Source organism: Microcebus murinus, chromosome 30 (genome assembly GCF_040939455.1).
Source record: "Microcebus murinus isolate Inina chromosome 30, M.murinus_Inina_mat1.0, whole genome shotgun sequence".
NCBI classification, from domain to species: Eukaryota; Metazoa; Chordata; class Mammalia; order Primates; family Cheirogaleidae; genus Microcebus; species Microcebus murinus.
Genome location: NC_134133.1, coordinates 8,971,379 through 8,990,085, shown reverse-complemented (window position 1 = coordinate 8,990,085; position 18,707 = coordinate 8,971,379).

Sequence of the window (18,707 nt, the reverse complement as noted above, 5' to 3'; positions counted from 1 at the left end):
AAACTGAACACTTCAGATCTGTGCACTTTAATGCATGTAAATTATACCTCAATTAAAAATGAATAAAATTACACACACACAGAGATATCTGTTAAATATAGTAATTCTCTAATATTGGTTTTTTTTTCCTGAATCGATCCTCATGTAAATATATTGATTATTCCTGGTTTAAACGTGTCTTTCTTTTACCTCTTTGCCAATGACAATTTGATTAAATAAGTTTTAGAACCTGGATAGCCTTGCAAGTTTTCCAGTTGTAAATTATTATAACCGGTGTTAGTGAACTGTGGTTTGCATGCTAGGTCCACCTCCTATGGACTTGTCTGGACAAAGTATAATTTACAACTCTCTAAGTCTTAGTTTTTTAAATCTGTAAACCGGAGATGATTAAACTTGCCCTGAAGGTTGTTGTAGGGTCCAATGAGATGATGTGTCTTATAATCCTGCTGTCCCAGGTGTCGTGGGTGAACTGGCATGGCTGTGGAGCTGGTTAGAAATGCAAACTCTTGGCCGGGCACGGTGGCTCACGCCTGTAATCCTAGCACTCTGGGGGGCCGAGGCGGGAGGATTGCTCAAGCTCAGGAGTTCTAAAACAGCCTTAGCAAGAGTGAGACCCCGTCTCTACTATAAATAGAAAGAAATTAACTGGCCAACTAAAAATATATATAGAAAAAATTAGCTGGGCATAGTGGCGCATGCCTGTAGTCCCAGCTACTTGGGAGGCTGAGGCAGGAGGATCGCTTGAGCCCAGGAGTTGGAGGTTGCTGTGAGCGAGGCTGATGCCACAGCACTCACTCTAGCCCGAGCAACAAAGCGAGACTCTGTCTAGGAGGAAAAAAAAAAAAAAAAAAAAAAAAAAAGAAAAGAAAAGAAATGCAGACTCTCTTGGGCTTAGCCCTGCATGCACTCACTGACTCAGAGTCTGAGTTCCAACAAGATGCCCAGGCACCGTGTGTGCACAATACGAGTTTTTAGAAGTAAAACACACTGCAATTTACAAATTGAGATGCGAATATTTGCAATGGTCGTTAACACAGTTTCTACAGGAGGAATAGGGCTGGCATCCTGTGCATGTGTTTCCCATTTCGTTGCCAGGCTGCTGGCCTGAAACCTCTGTTGGGGAACACGTTTGCGAGCCGGGGCCCACGGGTTGCAGGTGGCGGGGCCTCGTGGCCTCGTGGGTCAGGACGGGGGTGTCCTGGCAGAGCGCCGTGCGCGTGCGTGCACTGAGCGTGCCGTAGACTGTGTTGCCCTGTGCGCCGGCCTCTTCCACTCAGCCTGGCGTCCCGAGGTGCGTGACCATGCGGCCAACCGACCGCATTTCCAGATAGCTTTTCCGTCACAGGGCGTGGGAGTGGCCTCGAGTCTATGTGAGCCCAACGCACGGAGTCAGAACTGCTGAGCGATTTCTGAGACTCCAAAGGCGGGGAGAGCTTCAAGCTTACAAGTGTTAGGGTTGCGTCTATTGCCCATCCCCCCAACCCCCTCGGGTCAGAGCCTCGAGCGTGCCCATCCCCCAGACGGTGCACATCTCACTGGTTGTGTATGTATACACCCCTCTTCTCCTCCCTCTCCCACCTGCCCGACACCCGATAAATGTTACTCCTATATGTCCACTTAGGTGTTGATCAGTTAATACCAATTTGCTGGTGAGTCCATGTGGTGCTTGTTTTTCCATTCTTGAGATACTTCACTTAACACAATGGGTTCCAGCTCTAGCCAGGAAAACACAAGAGGTGCCAGATCACCGTTGTTTATTAGAGCTGAGTAGTACTCCATGGTGTACACATACCACATTTTATTAATCCACTCATGTATTGATGGGCACCTGGTTGAAGCTTTGACTCGAGGGAGGAGAGGGGGGCATGGACAATATACGTAACCTTGACACTTGTACCCCCATAATACGCTAAAATAAAAACAAAAAACAAAAAACAAACAAAAAAAAAACAGGCACTGGTAGGAGTCCTTTTAAATAAAATGCTCCACAATTCAGAAAAAAAAAAAAAAAACAAGCAAGAAAATAAAACTATCTTGAATGTAAAAAACAATAACAACAACAAACAAAACAAAACAAAAAAACAAAGGCGGGAGAGAGGTTTCCACCCCGGAACGTGATTTTCTTCCCCCTGGAGTCCGTTCCCAGCTGGTCTTGGTAAAAAGTGGTGTCGTTCCTGACACCAGTGGGTAGAGACCCGGTCGGCCACGACTGTCCTCTTTGGGTGGCCGCGTCCCTGTGCGATCCATCTGCATGTCCCCATTCGCAGCGCCACCTGCGAAATTCTCCTCCCTCCGTTTTCAGTAGGTTGCCGGCGTCTCTCGTTGGGACCACTGTCCCCTGGGGCATCCCCACTATCTCTGAGTGCCCCTGGATCGTCCCGCACGGCCCAGAACACGGGGCACACCGCGCCTCTGCCGGAAACCCTTCTGCGTTGCTGTTTACGGAGAGTAAGTCCCAGACGCCCACCGGCACCTGGAGTGGCCCGCAGGGTCCCGCCCAAACTGGGCGCACCTGTGCCGCCCGGTGGGCTCTCTTTGCCCAACCAGGTCGGCCTCCGGGTATTCCGGCCACTCCCGTGAGTTCTGCCTTGCGGTTGCTGCTCTCTCGCCTCAGTCTTTCCCCCCCTCCTTTGAATGCTTCGCTCCTGTTCGTGCTTGGGGGCTCAGGGAATCCCTGCCCTCCTCGGAAGTGACTTCCGCAAGCGCTCTGCTCCACCTAGAGTGGATCTCCACTGTCAACCCGGGTCGGTCCCTGGTTCCTTCCTTCCCGAGACTTCATGACAAGTTGCAGTCATTTGGCACATTTGCCTTGCTATTTTTTTTTTTTTTTTTTGCTTTAGCTGCCCTTGTAGAATAATAGGACTTGTATCTGTATTGTCACCGTTGTATCTCCAGGGTCCGGCTCGGTGCCTGGCACGGCGTGGGGTACTTCATAGATACTGGTTATGACTGACAGACTACGTGAATGAATGAATGCACGCATGAACAAATGCACTGCTTGGCACAGCTGGGTGTCCGCTTAATTACGTGAAGCTGCCTGGAATTTACCTCTTGCAGAAGCAGAAAACAAACAAACAACAAAAAAAAACAAATGCCCACCTCTTAATTCTAAACTCACCGCACTCACACCAGATTGCTGAATGCGTTTGTTATAATTCTCAAAAAAATCCTTAAAAAAAAAAAAAGAAGAAGAAGGAAGCAAAGCAGAATCCACTTGTGGGGCTTGTTTGCTTTGTATCCTGGTCCTCCTCCCCTGACCTGGTTCTGCTTCTGGAAGAGGATGGGTCCCTTGCAGTGGTTTCACCCGCGCCTGGTGCCCGGTCCCCGGCTGTGGGAAGCCGCCGGAAACAAAAGCAAGCGCGCCTCGTCTCCTTTACTTAGCCGGAGAGGGGCCTGCCCGCGACGCACAGGCGGCGCCTCGGTAGCGAGAACCAGGGAAATGCAACAAGGCAGGACTAGGTTCATTGGGACGGGACTGGAAAACGAGAAGAGAATAATTTTCTCCTGTTCTAACATGATGCTGTTAACCCGAACTGCCCCTTATCATGCGGGGAGTCCTGGCCGGCGACCACGCGGGCCGTGGGGCTGCTGCGCGCCCGCGGCGTGGCCAGCGCGACCGGCCCGTCCGTCAGCGTAAGGAGCGCCTCAGAACTTTCTGCCCTTCTTGGCTCTGCAGCCAAAACGAAAGAAGAGGCATTTAAAGTCACCCGGGAAATCGGGTACCCACATTTCCTCCCTGTTCTTTACGGGAGCCGGATAGCTGTATCTCTGCCCTATTTATTCCATGTTTGGCCCGTGGTAATGGAGTGCGCTCCATCCGGAAGCGTGTGGCTTTAATTTCCACGCTCTGCTCGGAAGCATCTCGCCGCTTCGTTTTGTTTCCGCCCCCACGGCGTGGAAAGGGAGCGTGGCCGCTTTCCGAACTCTCCCTCCAGCCAGCGGAGCTGGTTCTGGTTTTAAGACTGGCCGTCACGACACTCCATGGCCGGCTGTGCCGGGGGACAGGCGCTGGCCCTGCGGCGCTTTCGTGCCGGCCAGGCGTCCCTGGTTTTACAGAGCCTCGATTCTCACGGCAGCCCCGGCGTGCAGAAAGGGCTGGGGTCATCCACATGCCCATTTGACAGATTGAGGAGCAGAAAGACTGAGGAGCAGGCTCGCCCGGGCCACACTGCTCTCCAGCAAGGAGGTGCTGGGGCTCCAATCCAGGTGTCCGTCCTGGCTGTAAATTCCAGCAATTTCTCCTGCTGCTGCTGCTGAAATGGAGACGGGCAATTTCCAGTCATCCTCCCATCTCCTCGGCGTCGTGAACGAGACACGCGTGCCTTCCTGGGACAGCGGAGGGAACGGCAGTGGCACATGAAGCGCGGGGTTTCTGGTCTCTGGCAGAGGCTCTCCGGTGGGCCCAGACCGGCGTCTCCCAGACAGCGCGTCAGGAAAGCAAACGTTCCGGGCCCCACTCCAGACCTCCTTGCTGATCAGACTCTGGGAGGCCACAGTCTGTGTCTGACAGGCCCTGCAGGCTAGAGGCCGTCTGCGTGGAATTCTCCAGTCTGGGCTCCGTGCTCCCCGGTAGCCCCAGTGGAGCAGACTCGGTCCCGCAACCCGAGAAGCAGACTGCCACGGCTGTCGTGGGGCACTGGGCTCTTTCTTGACATCCTTCCCACCCAGCATAAGACTGCGGCAAAGGCCGGTGCGGTGGCTCACACCTGTCATCCTAGCACTCTAGGAGGCCGAGGCAGGAGGATCGCTCAGGGTCTGGAGTTCGAGACCAGCCTGAGCAAGAGCGAGACCCCGTCTCTACTAAAAATAGAGAGAAATTAATTGGCCAACTAAAAATATATAGAAAAAATGAGCAGGCATGGTGGCATATGCCTGTAGTCCGAGCTACTCGGGAGGCTGAGGCAGGAGGATCGCTCAGGGTCTGGAGTTCGAGACCAGCCTGAGCAAGAGCGAGACCCTGTCTCTACTAAAAATAGAGAGAAATTAATTGGCCAACTAAAAATATATAGAAAAAATGAGCAGGCATGGTGGCGCATGCCTGTAGTCCCAGCTACTCGGGAGGCTGAGGCAGGAGGATCGCTTGAGCCCAGAAGTTGGAGGTTGCTGTGAGCGAGGCTGACGCCACGGCACTCACTCTAGCCTGGGCAACAAAGCGAGACTCTGTCTCAAAAAAACAAACAAACAAAAGACTGCGGTGAGAGCTGTACTGAGAAGATGGCATAGCAGGCGTCCTCAAATTACAGGCCCGTGGGCCACCTGCAGGTGTTTTTGCCCATTTGTTTTTTACTTCAAAATAAGATATGTGCAGTGTGCATAGGAATTTGTTCATAGTTTTTTTTTTTTTTAAACTATAGTCCGGCCCTCCAACAGTCTAAGAGACAGTGAACTGGCCCCCAGTTTAAAAAGTTTGAGGGCCCCTGGTGTAGGCAAAAGTCACATGTGCGCCTCCTAAACCACCCCAGATATAGATATTGTGTGGCACGTTGTTTGTTGGGTGTGTTGGCAGAGACAGAGGGAAGGAGGGAGAGAGAGAGAACAGCTGTGTGGACAACAGAGCAAGAAAGAATAACTGCAAACCAGTGCAGCCTCTGTGGAAAGCAATATGGAGACACCTCAAAGCCATAAAGTGGATCTACCATCGGATCCAGCAATCCCACGACTGACCATCTACCGAAAAGATCAAAAGTCATTTTATGAAAAAGACACCTGCACTCGAATGTTTATAGCAGCACAGTTCACAATTGCAAAGCTGTGGAAACAACCCAAGTGCCCATCAATTGATGAGTGGATTAATAAAATGGGTATATGTATACCATGGAAACAACGGTGATCTGGCACCTCTTGTATTTTCCTGGATAGAGCTGGGACCCATTCTACTAAGTGAAGTATCTCAAGAATGGAAAAACAAGCACCACATGGACTCACCAGCAAATTGGTATTAACGGATCAACACCTCAGTGGACACATAGGAATAGCATCTATCGGGTGTCCGGCGGGTGGGAGGGGGAGGAGGGGACGGGTGTATACAAACACAACGAGTGAGATGTGCAACATTTGGGGGATGGACACGCTTGAAGCTCTGACTCTAGGGGGGAGGGGGGCATGGGCAATATACGTAACCTTAACACTCGTACCCCCATAACATGCTAAAATTAAAAAATAAATAAAAGAAAGGAGGCAGAGAGTGGGGAGGGAGGAGGAAGGAAGGAAGGTGTAAGAAAAGGGGGCAGGAGGGAAAGAGGAAGGGAAGGAAGGAGAGGAAGAGGAGGAAGGGGAGGCAGGAAGAGGAAGGGAGGGGGAGGAAGGGGAGGAAGAGGAGGCAGGAAGAGGAAGGGAGGAGGAGGAGAGGGGAGGAAGGAGAGGAAGGGTGGGCAGGGAGAGGAAGGGTGGGCAGGAAGAGGAAGGGAGGAGGAGGAGAGGGGAGGAAGGGGAGGCAGGAAGAGGAAGGGAGGAGGAGGAGAGGGGAGGAAGGGGAGGAAGGAAGAGGAGGGGAGGAGGAGGAGAGGGGAGGAAGGGGAGGCAGGAAGAGGAAGGGAGGAGGAGGAGAGGGGAGGAAGGGGAGGCAGGAAGAGGAAGGGAGGAGGAGGAGAGGGGAGGAAGGGGAGGCAGGAAGAGGAAGGGAGGAGGAGGAGAGGGGAGGAAGGGGAGGCAGGAAGAAGAAGGGAGGAGGAGGAGAGGGGAGGAAGGGGAGGCAGGAAGAGGAAGGGAGGAGGAGAGGAGGGGAGGAAGGAGAGGAAGGGGAGGCAGGAAGAAGAAGGGAGGAGGAGGAAGGGGAGGTAGGCAGGGGGAGAGGACTTGGGCTGGCAGAGGGGACTCCAAGTCTCCCTTGTAGTCCCCCTGCAGCTAAGGGGCGGCGAGGACAGGCTCGGTCGCGCACCTGCTGCCTGTCGGCGGGCGAGCGCCCTCTGGGCGCGCTGCGGCACAGGTGGCCGGCCGGGCGCGCTTCTGCGTGGAGCAAGAGGCTGCAGGGGGGCGGTGAGTCTGGCGCGGGGACCCCTCCAACCCGGCGTCCCTGGGTCCCGGCATGTTACACGATGGGGCCCGAAGGCTGGAGAGCCTCTGCTCACGGAACCTGGGCCTCTACCCCGGGGGTCCCACGTCACTGCCCGCGTCTTCCCTAGCCCAGGCGTCCTCGAACTGTGGCCTGCGGGCCACGTGTGGCCCGCTGAGGACATTCATCCGGCCCGCCAGGTGTCTTTGTCGCTGCTGCCTGTCCTGCTGAGCAGCCGACCCGTCCCGGGCCCACAGTGCGCACTCTCCAACGGTCTGAGGGACAGTGAGCTGGCCCCCTGTTTACAAAGTTTGGGGACCCCTCTCTAGACTTTGGGCCCTGGGAGGGCAGGGTTGCGTCTCATCCCTCCTCCCATTTAGTAACAATCGTGATGTTTATATAAAGTAGTGGAATTACTTACTGAGAACTTTGTCCTGTCTCTCGGGGGAAAAGAGGCCCATTGGGGTACAGTTTTCCTGGTCACTGTTTTTTGTTTTTTTTTTTTTTTCTTGAGACAGAGTCTCGCTCTGTTGCCCAGGTTAGAGTGAGTGCCGTGGCGTCAGCCTCGCTCACAGCAACCTCAAGCTCCTGGGCTCAAGTGATCCTCCTGCCTCAGCCTCCCGAGTAGCTGGGACTACAGGCATGTGCCACCATGCCCGGCTAATTTTTTTCTAGCTATTTTTAGTTGGCCTATTAATTTCTTTCTGTTTTTAGTAGAGATGGGGTCTTGCTCAGGCTGGTCTTGAACTCCTGACCTTGAAAGATCCTCCCGCCTCGGCCTCCTAGAGTGCTAGGATTGCAGGCATGAACCACCACACCTGGCCCCCTGGTCACTCTATTGATTATAAGGGGCACAATTGATTCCTCCTTTTAAGCCCTTATTGACAAACTATTACTGAGCTAAAATTTAGTGGAGATTTTGTTGTGTTTTGTTTTGTTTTTCCTTTCCCACTCCCCTGCCCTGCCCCATTCGAACAAGACTATAATGCTCTAGGGAATGCCTCATATTTTCAGATCTAAATTTAAAGACGTCAGCTGCAATTGCTCAGTTAATTAAATTTTCAGGAGTCTCTTTGGAGATATTTATGGATGTACTTTCACACTTTTCTGTTTTCCTTTTCCTCCAGTTGAGCTGTAGCAAATACCATGTGACAACCACGTTGCTGTACATGCCAGTTTTTTTTTTTTTGTTTTTTTTTACAGACCAAAGGGTTGATTTCCTGGTAATCATTTAATAAGGAAATTTTCTTGGGACACAGACTTCCAGATCTTCTGGTTTGCCCTATTCACTTATTGCATGACACGTTGCCTTAATCACACGTGGCACCCGGAGAGAGAACCACAGCCCGTCTGAGTCGGGCGGACACCCTGTTTGAAATTTGAGGACTTCCTTCGTGGCATGTAGCTTAAAGCCAGAGAGTTGGACGTGTGCTCTGCTACCAAAACATTTGAACCACTTCGGTCCGGCGCTCACTGGCCACGAGACCTCGCCTGCAGCGGCGCTCGCAGTCCGCACGGCGGTCTGCGCTGTGCATGGACACGTCCATTTTGCTCTTGCGTGATGAGCAAAGCTTGAAAGCACCGAAAGCTTGTTCTCCTTTGCAGGCAGCTTTATTTGTCATGTAAATATCAGAATAGGTGACATATGCATATATATATATATATATTTTTTTTCCTTTTGTAGACAGAGTCTCACTCTGGTGCCCGGGCTAGAGTGCCGTGGCGTCAGCCTCGCTCACAGCAACCTCAAACTCCTGGGCTCAAACGATCCTCCTGCCTCAGCCTCCCTCCCGAGTAGCTGGGACTACAGGCATGGGCCACCATGCCTGGGTAATATATATATATATATATATATATATATATATTTGTATATATGTTTTTAGTTAGTCAATTAATTTCTTTCTATTTTTAGAAGAGACAGGGGTCTCGCTCTTGCTCAGGCTGGTTTCAAACTCCCGACCTTGAGCGATCCGCCTGCCTTGGCCTTCCAGAGTGCTAGGATGACAGACGTGAGCCACCGCGCCCGGCTAACATATAAGTTTTCGTTACGTTAATTTTAAATGTTCACAATTTTATTTTGATAAAGGAAAAATTAGAAAAGTCAGCTCAAAATGATAGTTTTATTTCATTCATATCATAAAGAAATAAGGCAAGTTTTTGAATATCACCGTACATTTATTCTTTGGTATGATAAATTTCGAAGCCTGGGGCTACACACAGGCCAACATTACATTGTTCACAATAGCGTACAGTACTACGCCTTTTATTATGCTTTGAGCATACGCTACGTCTTCTTAATGGATTTTTCCTTTTTGTTTGATTACTATTGTAAGGTGCTGGAAAATGTCTTTCTCTAAAACGCATGAGATTTTCTGATGCAATGCAAGGGTTGCGTCGCCTCGATTCGGAGTGCTGTCGCGGAAGTTTTGTTATTATTAATGCTAAAGTCGACCGGCTGGGCGCGTTCATCTGCGGCTGTCAACTGTAGTCGACGCTCGTACAGAAGGGGTTAAAAGTAGAAGCCACAACACATAGGAATAACATTTTTCGGGTGTCGGGCAGGTGGGAGGGGGGAGGAGGGGATGGGTATTCGAGGCGGGAGGGGGGCCTGGGCAATATACCTCACCTTAACACTTGTACTCGCGTAATTTGCTAAAATAAAAAAAATTAAAAAAAACGGATGAGCAGGGGGCATGGGCTATATAAAACCTTAACACTTGTACCCCCATAATATGCTAAAATAAAAAAAATTTTTATAAAAAGGATTAGCAGGGGGCATGGGCAATATACGTCACCTTAATACTTGTACCCGCATAATTCACTAAAATAAAAAAAAGAAAAAAGTAGAAGCCACAGACTAAGCTTAGGTCATCGATCTTTCCATTGCCTAAAAACTGAAGGATATCTATCTATCTATCTATCTATCTATCTATCTATCTATCTATCTATCTATCTATCTATCTATCTCCCCAGTATCAGCACAAGGTTTCATTCAATTGTGAGATAGTCAAGCCAATTTTTGCAGCCACGATACCGGTCTCTGTGTAACATTTAAAATGTCACTGTGGTCTCTCATTCGGCAGCTTCCAGAGTCTCTGAGCTATGTGCCAGGAACTTTGCTAAAACCTGTTGATGCCTTTCCCTATAGAACCCTCACAACACCTCATGGGGTAGGTTGTAACTGTCTCTGTTTCATAAATGGAGAAACTGAGGCTCAGGAAGAGTAACTGATGTCACGCAGCTGGCAAATGGCAGCATCTGGTCTCAAGTCCAGATCCTCCGATGACTAAACCCGGGGGGGGTTTCACTACTCTATTTTTATTATATATATATATATATATAGCAGCTGAGATGAAAAAGCCCAAAATAGTGATAGACATAATAGATAATGAGAAAGCAATGCATACTCCATAAATGAGTTTTATATTGAGAAAGACATAAAACAACAGACTTTTGGACTCCTCTTTCTTTGTAAAGATATTTAGTAGTGTGGGTTCCAAAAAAATATTCAAAAGAAAAATTGAAAAAAACCAAAAAAACAAAGAGGGCACATGCCCTGTCAGGCACCAAAACACACTGCAGAGTGGTGGCAATCAGAAAAGTGTGGCGTTCAGAAAGGGACCAAGACAGAGAGCCTGAAAATAAACTCTTAAACAAAAAATGACAATTTTGTCTATGAGGAAGTTGGCATTTAAAATAAATGGGGAAGGCCGGGCGCGGTGGCTCACGCCTGTCATCCCAGCACTCTAGGAGGCCGCAGTGGCGGGCGGATCGCTCCAGGGCAGGAGTTTGAAACCAGCCTGAGCAAGAGCGAGACCCCGTCTCTACTATAAATAGAAAGAAATTAATTGTCCAGCTAAAAATATATATATACAAAAAATATGCCAGGCATGGTGGCGCATGACCTAGTGCTGGGCGTGGCTGCGCAGCGCATCTGCACAACCCATGCGTGTCGTCGAGGAGCGGGAAAGAACACGAACAGCCCTTCTCATCTGCCCCAAGACAGCTCTAGTGCTCGACAGGAGAGATCGGGGCCAGTGGTTCTAAAGGAAATAGAGTCGCAAGACATTCAGGATGGGATTCGGGGTTTAGAGAGTGAGGATGATGTTCCAGAAGAAGACGACTTCACTCTATTTGAATCAATGCAGATGGTTGTACCGTACTTAGAAAAAGCAAAATAACACATCCCCTGAACATAAGCCCTACTAGGGTGTCTTCTTGAGGAGAAATAAATATAAGACCCTGTCTTATTTTTGGGGAAACACGGTATTAACCCGTCTCCCACGCGCTTACCTGGTCCCCTTGGTAATGGAAGGGTTTTACGTTGGAGAGGTCCAGCTGGGATTGGGGGTGCAAGACTTTGCTGTGGAAGGAGGCAAAGCCAGCCTCTCCTAGCTCCCCATCCGCTCTACGGTCTAGGCTAGCCCCCCCTACCCCCCCGCAGTGTGTTCCCATGGCAGTGGGGGCTCCCTGACCCCACCCTTACTGCTGCTGACTGCCGGGTCTCCCCTGCTGGAGTTGGAGTTTGAGCGGAATGAGGCCCTGCCTGCTTTGCTCAGGACCAGGCTCATTCCAATACCCGGCCAATGCCCGTGGTCGGCAGTCTTTGTGCAATACATAAATACGCTTTGTGTGGACAGAACCAACAAAGGGATTTGTGGGAAAAAAAGGCAAAGAAAGAAAGAAAATGTTTAGGAGGGGCCCATGGAAACACCCTGGGTCGGATGGGCAATGTGTGTGCTTGTGGCTTCTGAAGAGGCCGGGACAAGTCAGGAGGCAGCGGGGGATGCTCCCTCCCAAGTCAGGACGCCACCCAGAGGCAAGCGGACAAGGGCACGACACACACCAGCCACCCCTTACTGAGTCCTCACGAAATGCCGAGCACTGTGCTCAGAGCTTTCTGCACATCCCTCCCTTTACCCTCTACAGTGACCTTAAAGGATGGATGCTGTCTGTCATAGTCATGACTTCCACATGGGGAAACTGAGGCTCAGAGAGTCGGTGCGCACCTTTCCCAAGGCCACTCAGCTAGTGAGTGGCAGAGTCTGGACGTCGAACTCAAGTCGTTCCAACGGACCCTCACTGCCTCCCAACAGACTGGCTTGGGTCTGGTGAAAAGGGCACTGTTTAGCTGTGAGACGCTCTTGCAGTCCCGGCTCAATGTCCTGGCTCCTCGGTCCTTTCCCAATCACCTCATCAAGACCAGGAGCCCTCAAACAACAGCCCGCGGGCCACATGGGCACATGTATCCGGCCCGCCGCTGGGTGTTTGTGCCACCGCTGCCTGTCCTGCTCAGCAGCCGACGCGTCCCAGGCCCGCAGTGCGCACTCTCCAACGGTGTGGGGGACAGTGACTGGCCCCCTGTTTACAAAGTCTGAGGACCCCTGATCAAGACAGTCAGTATGAACAACTCAAAAAAAAGGAGCAATGCTAACAAACGAAGCCCGCCCCTTTGGAGACCTCAGCCCTCCGGTGGGTGAGAAATGGCTTCTGCTGCCCTTGGTCCAGGCCTCCCTCCAGGGCACGTGGTCTCACGCCACACACTTCACAGAGAGCTCGCACGTGGTGAGCTGCTGACACCCTGAGCTAACCTCTGACGAGAGCTAACCGTGTCCACACGGGTGTTTCTGCGGCCCTGTAGCTGCCTGCTCAGTCTTCTGCCCACGGCCAGATTTCCAACTTACAAGCCGCAAGTTAGTAGTGGCTGCTAACCAACTGCATCACTGCAATTGGCGATCTACAATTTTAATTTGCAGTGACTGATTGCCTCATTCTGTAGGAATTTGGTGCTACTAACCTGTGCCATAATTACTTGGCTTCTGCTATATAGATCTGTGTTTCCTAAACGAATTACAGGCACTGGCCTACGTATTCCTCAGTTTTCTCTTCTGTGTTAGGAAGCAGTTGCACATTTGCAGAAAAATACCTCAATGGATAAAAGTAGAACAATTTTCTCTTCTTTAACGTGTCCATGTCCAACATTACCTCTGATGAATAGGCAGAGACGAAACAACAAAACAAAATCTTTTAATACATGTTACTATTTGAACAACGATTTGAAGATAAGAGGTTCAAGTTCCTAATGGGAGGAAGTGATAGGAAATCAATCAGTTGGCTAGAGAATGAGAATAAACTACTTTAAATTATCTTTATGTGGCCTATGGATATTCTAATCCTGGAAAACCAAAATTAACTAGGCTGATTTTAAGAAAGAATAGCACTGAGGCAGGTATTTCTGACTCACACGGATTATTTTATATAGAAATATGATGTACAGGTGATTACTAAATCCCAAGAAATGACCACCCTTGAAGGAAAATAAAATTGGTGCAAAAGATGCATTTAGTTTATGTGACCTACACTCAAATGAAATATCGGTGACCTGCTAAATGAAAAAAAAACAGTGATGTGGATTCCATCATACGGTATTTTGGTGCAGTTCTGCCTCTCACATGAACAGGTAGTCCAGTTCCCTCAAGGTAGAGCTGGTTTCCACTCCGTGGCCTCTTTTCAGTGGTCAGATTCTTCAGCAGGGACATTTGGGGGCAGACGGGGCAGGGCCCTCCGCTGCTGGAGAACCAGTGTCGCTTGGGGAGGGAGAACGTTGGCTGGCGGTTTGGTCCCAGCATAGACTGAGCAGAGCGGTAGGGAGAGGAGAACCCAGCCTCAGGAGCCTTGTCAGACAGACTAATTCCTCCCGGTGGTGACTTGGGGAATCTAGAAATTGATTCCCTTAAACAACTCCCGTTCCCCACGCCTTGGAACGTCCTGTGTACCCCACCCAGGGGTGTCACGTCCCAGTTCAGAGTTACCCTGTTGGGGCGTGAAGCTCTTAGGGATTGCCTCTCATAACATCTCATAGGCAAGGGAAGGCTGAGTGAGCGTCAGAGTCCAAGTGGTTTAGCCCACTTTTAGTACCTTTTGTCTGTCCCCGGAGACAGGTAGCTCCTGGGCTCAACGACCGTGCATGACTGTGAGAAGAATAAATTCAACCTCCCTAAATCCTAAATGTCAGTCCCCTCGTCTGCCAGAGGGGGTGGTACCAGGACCTTCGCCATGGCACTACCGTGATGATCAGATAAGATAACATGCATACACTTTTTCTCTTTTATTTCAGCATATTATGGGGGTACAGATGTTTAGGTCACCTGTGTTACCTTCTTCTCCTCCCCCCACCCCTGCCCGAGTCAGAGCTTGAAGGATGTCCATCCCCTAAACACAGGCATCCCCAAACTACGGCCCGCGGGCCACTTGCGGGTGTTCTTACCCATTGGTTTTTTTACTTCAAAATAAGATATGTGCAGTGTGCATAGGAATTTGTTCATAGTTTTTTAAAACTATAGTCCGGCCCTCCGACGGTCTGAGGGACAGTGAACTGGCCCCCTGTTACAAAAGTTTGAGGACTCCTGGTCTAGACGGGCCACATCGCACTCATTATGTGTGTATAAACCCATCCCCTTGCCCCCACCATCTGCCTAATGCCTGATAAATGTTATTCCTATGTGTGCACTTAGGTGTTGATTAGTGAAACCAATTCGCTGGTGAGTCCATGTGGTGCTTGTTTTTCCATTCTTGAGATTCTTCACTTAGTAGAATGGGCTCCAGCTCTATCCAGGAAAATACAAGAGGTGCTAGATCGCCGTTGTTTCTTAGAGCTGAGTATACTCCATGGTGTACATAGACCACATTTTATTAATCCACTCATGGATTGACGGGCACCTGGGTTGTTTCCACATCTTTGCAATTGTGAATTGTGCTGCTATAAACATTCATTCGAGTGCAGGTGTCTTTTTTATAGAGTGTCTTTTGGGTAGATGCCCAGTAGTGGGATTGCTGGATCAAATGGTAGATCCACTTGTATCACTTTAAGGTATCTCCATGTTGCTTTCCACAGAGGTTACACTAGTTTGCAGTCCCACCAGCAGTGTAGGAGTCTTCCTCTCTCTCCGAATCCACGCCAGCATTTATGGCTTTGGGACTTTTTGATAAAGGCCATTCTCACTGGAGATAAGTGATATCTCATTGTGGTTTTGATTTGCATTTCCCTGATGATTAGAGATGTTTCAGGTAGTCAGTTGGTGGTTTATGAATTGACATACTGAGGCAGGATTCAACTCAGATACATTAGTGGCAAATGCTCAACACACGGGACCCCCAAATCTTTTACTTAGAAGTTGAGCTGTCTCAGGAAGGTATGTGCTACAGTTTCCTTAGGAAGACACTCAGCGATCCAGCTCGGTCACGCTGGGAGTTTGAGAGACGCTTCAATTAATGACAGCTGCCTAGAACACAGGGAGACATCCAAAATGAGTTTAGATAGGTAAATGAACAGTCCATGATTTGTCATACTCTGAACTCTTTCAGCTCCAAAAGTCTCTGTCATCTAGAGATGATACACTTCCAAGTGTAGATAGTGCAAGACTCTTAGGTCACCTAATGGAAGACATCTGACCACAAACTGGCAAAAAGAACATGAAGGGATTTCTGCAAAATGCACTTCTTCTCACCCCAACCAACCATCGGTTATGTCCTAAGTAACGAGAATAGCTAAGCACTCTGTAAACGAACAGTGATATTCAAAATCAAATAATTTTATGCTACCAAACAGTTGATGATGAACAAGTTAAACAGCTGTGTGGTTCATGTAGCACCCCCTCAGATATCAGACAGCATTGGGCTTCATATATATTGATAAGCAAAAGACGTCCATAAAATTACAGGCTCTGCAGCCTTCCAGGGAGCTTCTCATAGATAGAACTTCTTCATCGTAGGTTAAGCTCACAACCGTCCAAGCTGTTGTATACACTGAGCTATTATGCACCACCTTTTTTCCAGGCACGCTTGAGAAAATTACTTGTGACACTGTTTCTCTTTTGGGCACAATCAAGAGTTTTAGAATGAACTTCATAACCGCAGATTCAATGTAGAATCAGGCTTGGTAATAATATATATATATAATATATATTGCTTTAATAATGCCTTGAAGTTGCCTAGAATCTCGTGGCTTTCCTTCTCCTAGTAATTCAACCAGATAACGTACAGGGGAGTATTTGTGAGCATAAAGGGCAGGGCACTTAAAAGGTGTGACAGAGACCTTTGTAAGAGGCCCAGAGTCAATATCCTCCAGCAGTCAGGTCCTTTGGAGGGAGCTATCGGCCCTGACCCCGGACTTTGAGTGAGAAAACAGGGCTCCAGGACAAAAAAAGAGAGGCTCCTCGCCAGGTGGTTTGGTTCCTCTCCTGGCAGGCGTCCTCAAACTTTTTAAACAGGGGCCAGGTCACTGTCCCTCAGACCGTTGGAGGGCTGGAGTGTAGTTTTTTTAAAAAAACAACTATGAACAAATTCCTATGCACGCTGCACATATTTTGAAGTAAAGAAACAAACACGGGCAAAAAACACCCGCAGGTGGCCCGAGGGCCGTAGTTTGAGGATGCCTGCTCTCCCGGGACCTTCCAGTTGTTTCTCTCCATTGCTGAGGTTATGCAAACCTGCAAGGAGATTCTCTCCCCCGGGGCTGTTCTTCTTCCTTTCAAGTATGTTAGAATACTTTGAAAACTATAAAGTGTGATATAAATATAGGGGCTTCCCATATCACGTGGGCACCTGCTATGGTGCCGGGTGCTGCTGGGAGTGTAAAAGGAGTCGCAGTGAGGCCAGGACCCTGGACACCTGTCATCAAACGCAGTCTCTGGTAAGTGGGCTCGCCCACCACTGGGGGGCCCGGGCTGGTGCTAGTTGGTACCTGAAGAAAAATTTTTATTTTATTTTATTTTATTTTATTTATTTATTTATTTTTGAGACAGAGTCTCACTCTGTTGCCCAGGCTAGAGTGAGTGCCGTGGCGTCAGCCTCGCTCACAGCAACCTCCAACTCCTGGGCTCAAGCGATCCTCCTGCCTCAGCCTCCTGAGTCACTGGGACTACAGGCATGCGCCACCACGCCCGGCTAATTTTTTCCATATATATTAGTTGGCCAATTAATTTCTTTCTATTTATAGTAGAGATGGGATCTCGCTCTTGCTCAGGCTGGTTTTGAACTCCTGACCTTGAGCAATCCTCCTGCCTCGGCCTCCCAGAGTGCCAGGATGACAGGCGTGAGCCACCGCACCCGGCCAGAAGAAACATTTTTATTTACAATAGTTAAACAATTTATATATTTCAATAGGCATATGCGTATTTATTTCCATATGTGATAGGGAAAATGTAACCGGTGTACCAATGCTATCATGTCATAGGTATTATTATGTAGGACAAGGTACATAAAATAAATCAGCTGATTTATTTGAAACAGAGGAAAAAAATGGTATGGGTGATACATGGACATGATTTAAAAAAAAAATTGAAGATGGTATGTCAATGACTGGAGTGTGGAAAATGTGGAGGCCCAGTGAAGAGGATAGGCATAGGAAGTCTCCACTTCAGGTCTGGGCTCACCCTGAAGCAGGTGTAATGCCTTCCTGTGCCTATCAGTTGAAGAGTTGAACCTAGATGGTTAAGTGCTAAAATCTTCAGCAGGGCCGTTGCAGACCTGGCTCTTGAACATATTACCGTGTTTCTCCCCAAAATAAGACAAAGTCTTATATTTATTTCTCCTCAAGAAGACACCCTAGCAGGGCTTATTTTCAGAGGATGTGTTTTTTTTTTTTTAAGTACGGTACAACCATCTACATTGATTCAAATAGAGTGAGGTCATCTTCTTCTGGAACGTCATCATCACTCTCCAAACCCCGAATCCCATCCTGAATGTCTTGTGACTCTATTTCCTTTAGAGCCACTGGCCCTGATCTCTCCTGTGAAGCACTAGAGCTCTCACGGGGCAGATGAGAAGGGCTGCTCGTGTTCTTTCCCGTTCTGAGACAACATGCATGGGTTGTGCAGATGCGCTGCGTAGCCACGCCCATCACTAGGGCTTATTTTCATAGCCACGCCCAGCACTAGGGCTTATTTTCATAGCCACGCCCATCACTAGGGCTTATTTTCATAGCCACGCCCATCAGTAGGGCTTATTTTCATAGCCACGCCCATCAGTAGGGCTTATTTTCATAGCCACGCCCAGCACTAGGGCTTATTTTCATAGCCACGCCCAGCACTAGGGCTTATATTCATAGCCACGCCCAGCACTAGGACTTATTTTCATAGCCACGCCCATCACTAGGACTTATTTTCATAGCCACGCCCAGCACTAGGGCTGATTTTCGTAGCCATGCCCATCACTAGGGCTTACTTTCATAGCCACGCCCAGCACTAGGGCTTATTTTCGGGTTAGGGCTTCTATTGCACAAATGCTGAGAAATCGTGCTGGGGCTTGTTTTATAGGTAGGTCTTATTTTCAGGGAAACATGGTAAAACACAGAAAAGAAATAGAGCGGTGCACATGGCTATCACGCGACGTCGGAGATCTAGACTAGAAGGGTGAGCATCGAGGGCTCAAAAAGGAATTCCAGGGACGGGCAGGGCTGCTGCAGGCGCCGGGCTTGACAAGTCGCTTTGATGCTGAGCTTGTTGGAAAACCCCTTGGAAACGCACACGTCGCTCAAAAAGGCCAAAGCAATCCCAATCAGCGCAGAGAAGAGAGTTAAGGGAACGAGCGAAAGCAAGTTGGTAAAGGCTGGCGACCGCCCTGCGCCCACCCCTGCACATAGCCCGAGCCTCAGCCAGGGCAGGCGTGGGGGAGAGGTTGCCTGGTGCCAGGAGGGAAGGTACGGCTGGAGAGCCAG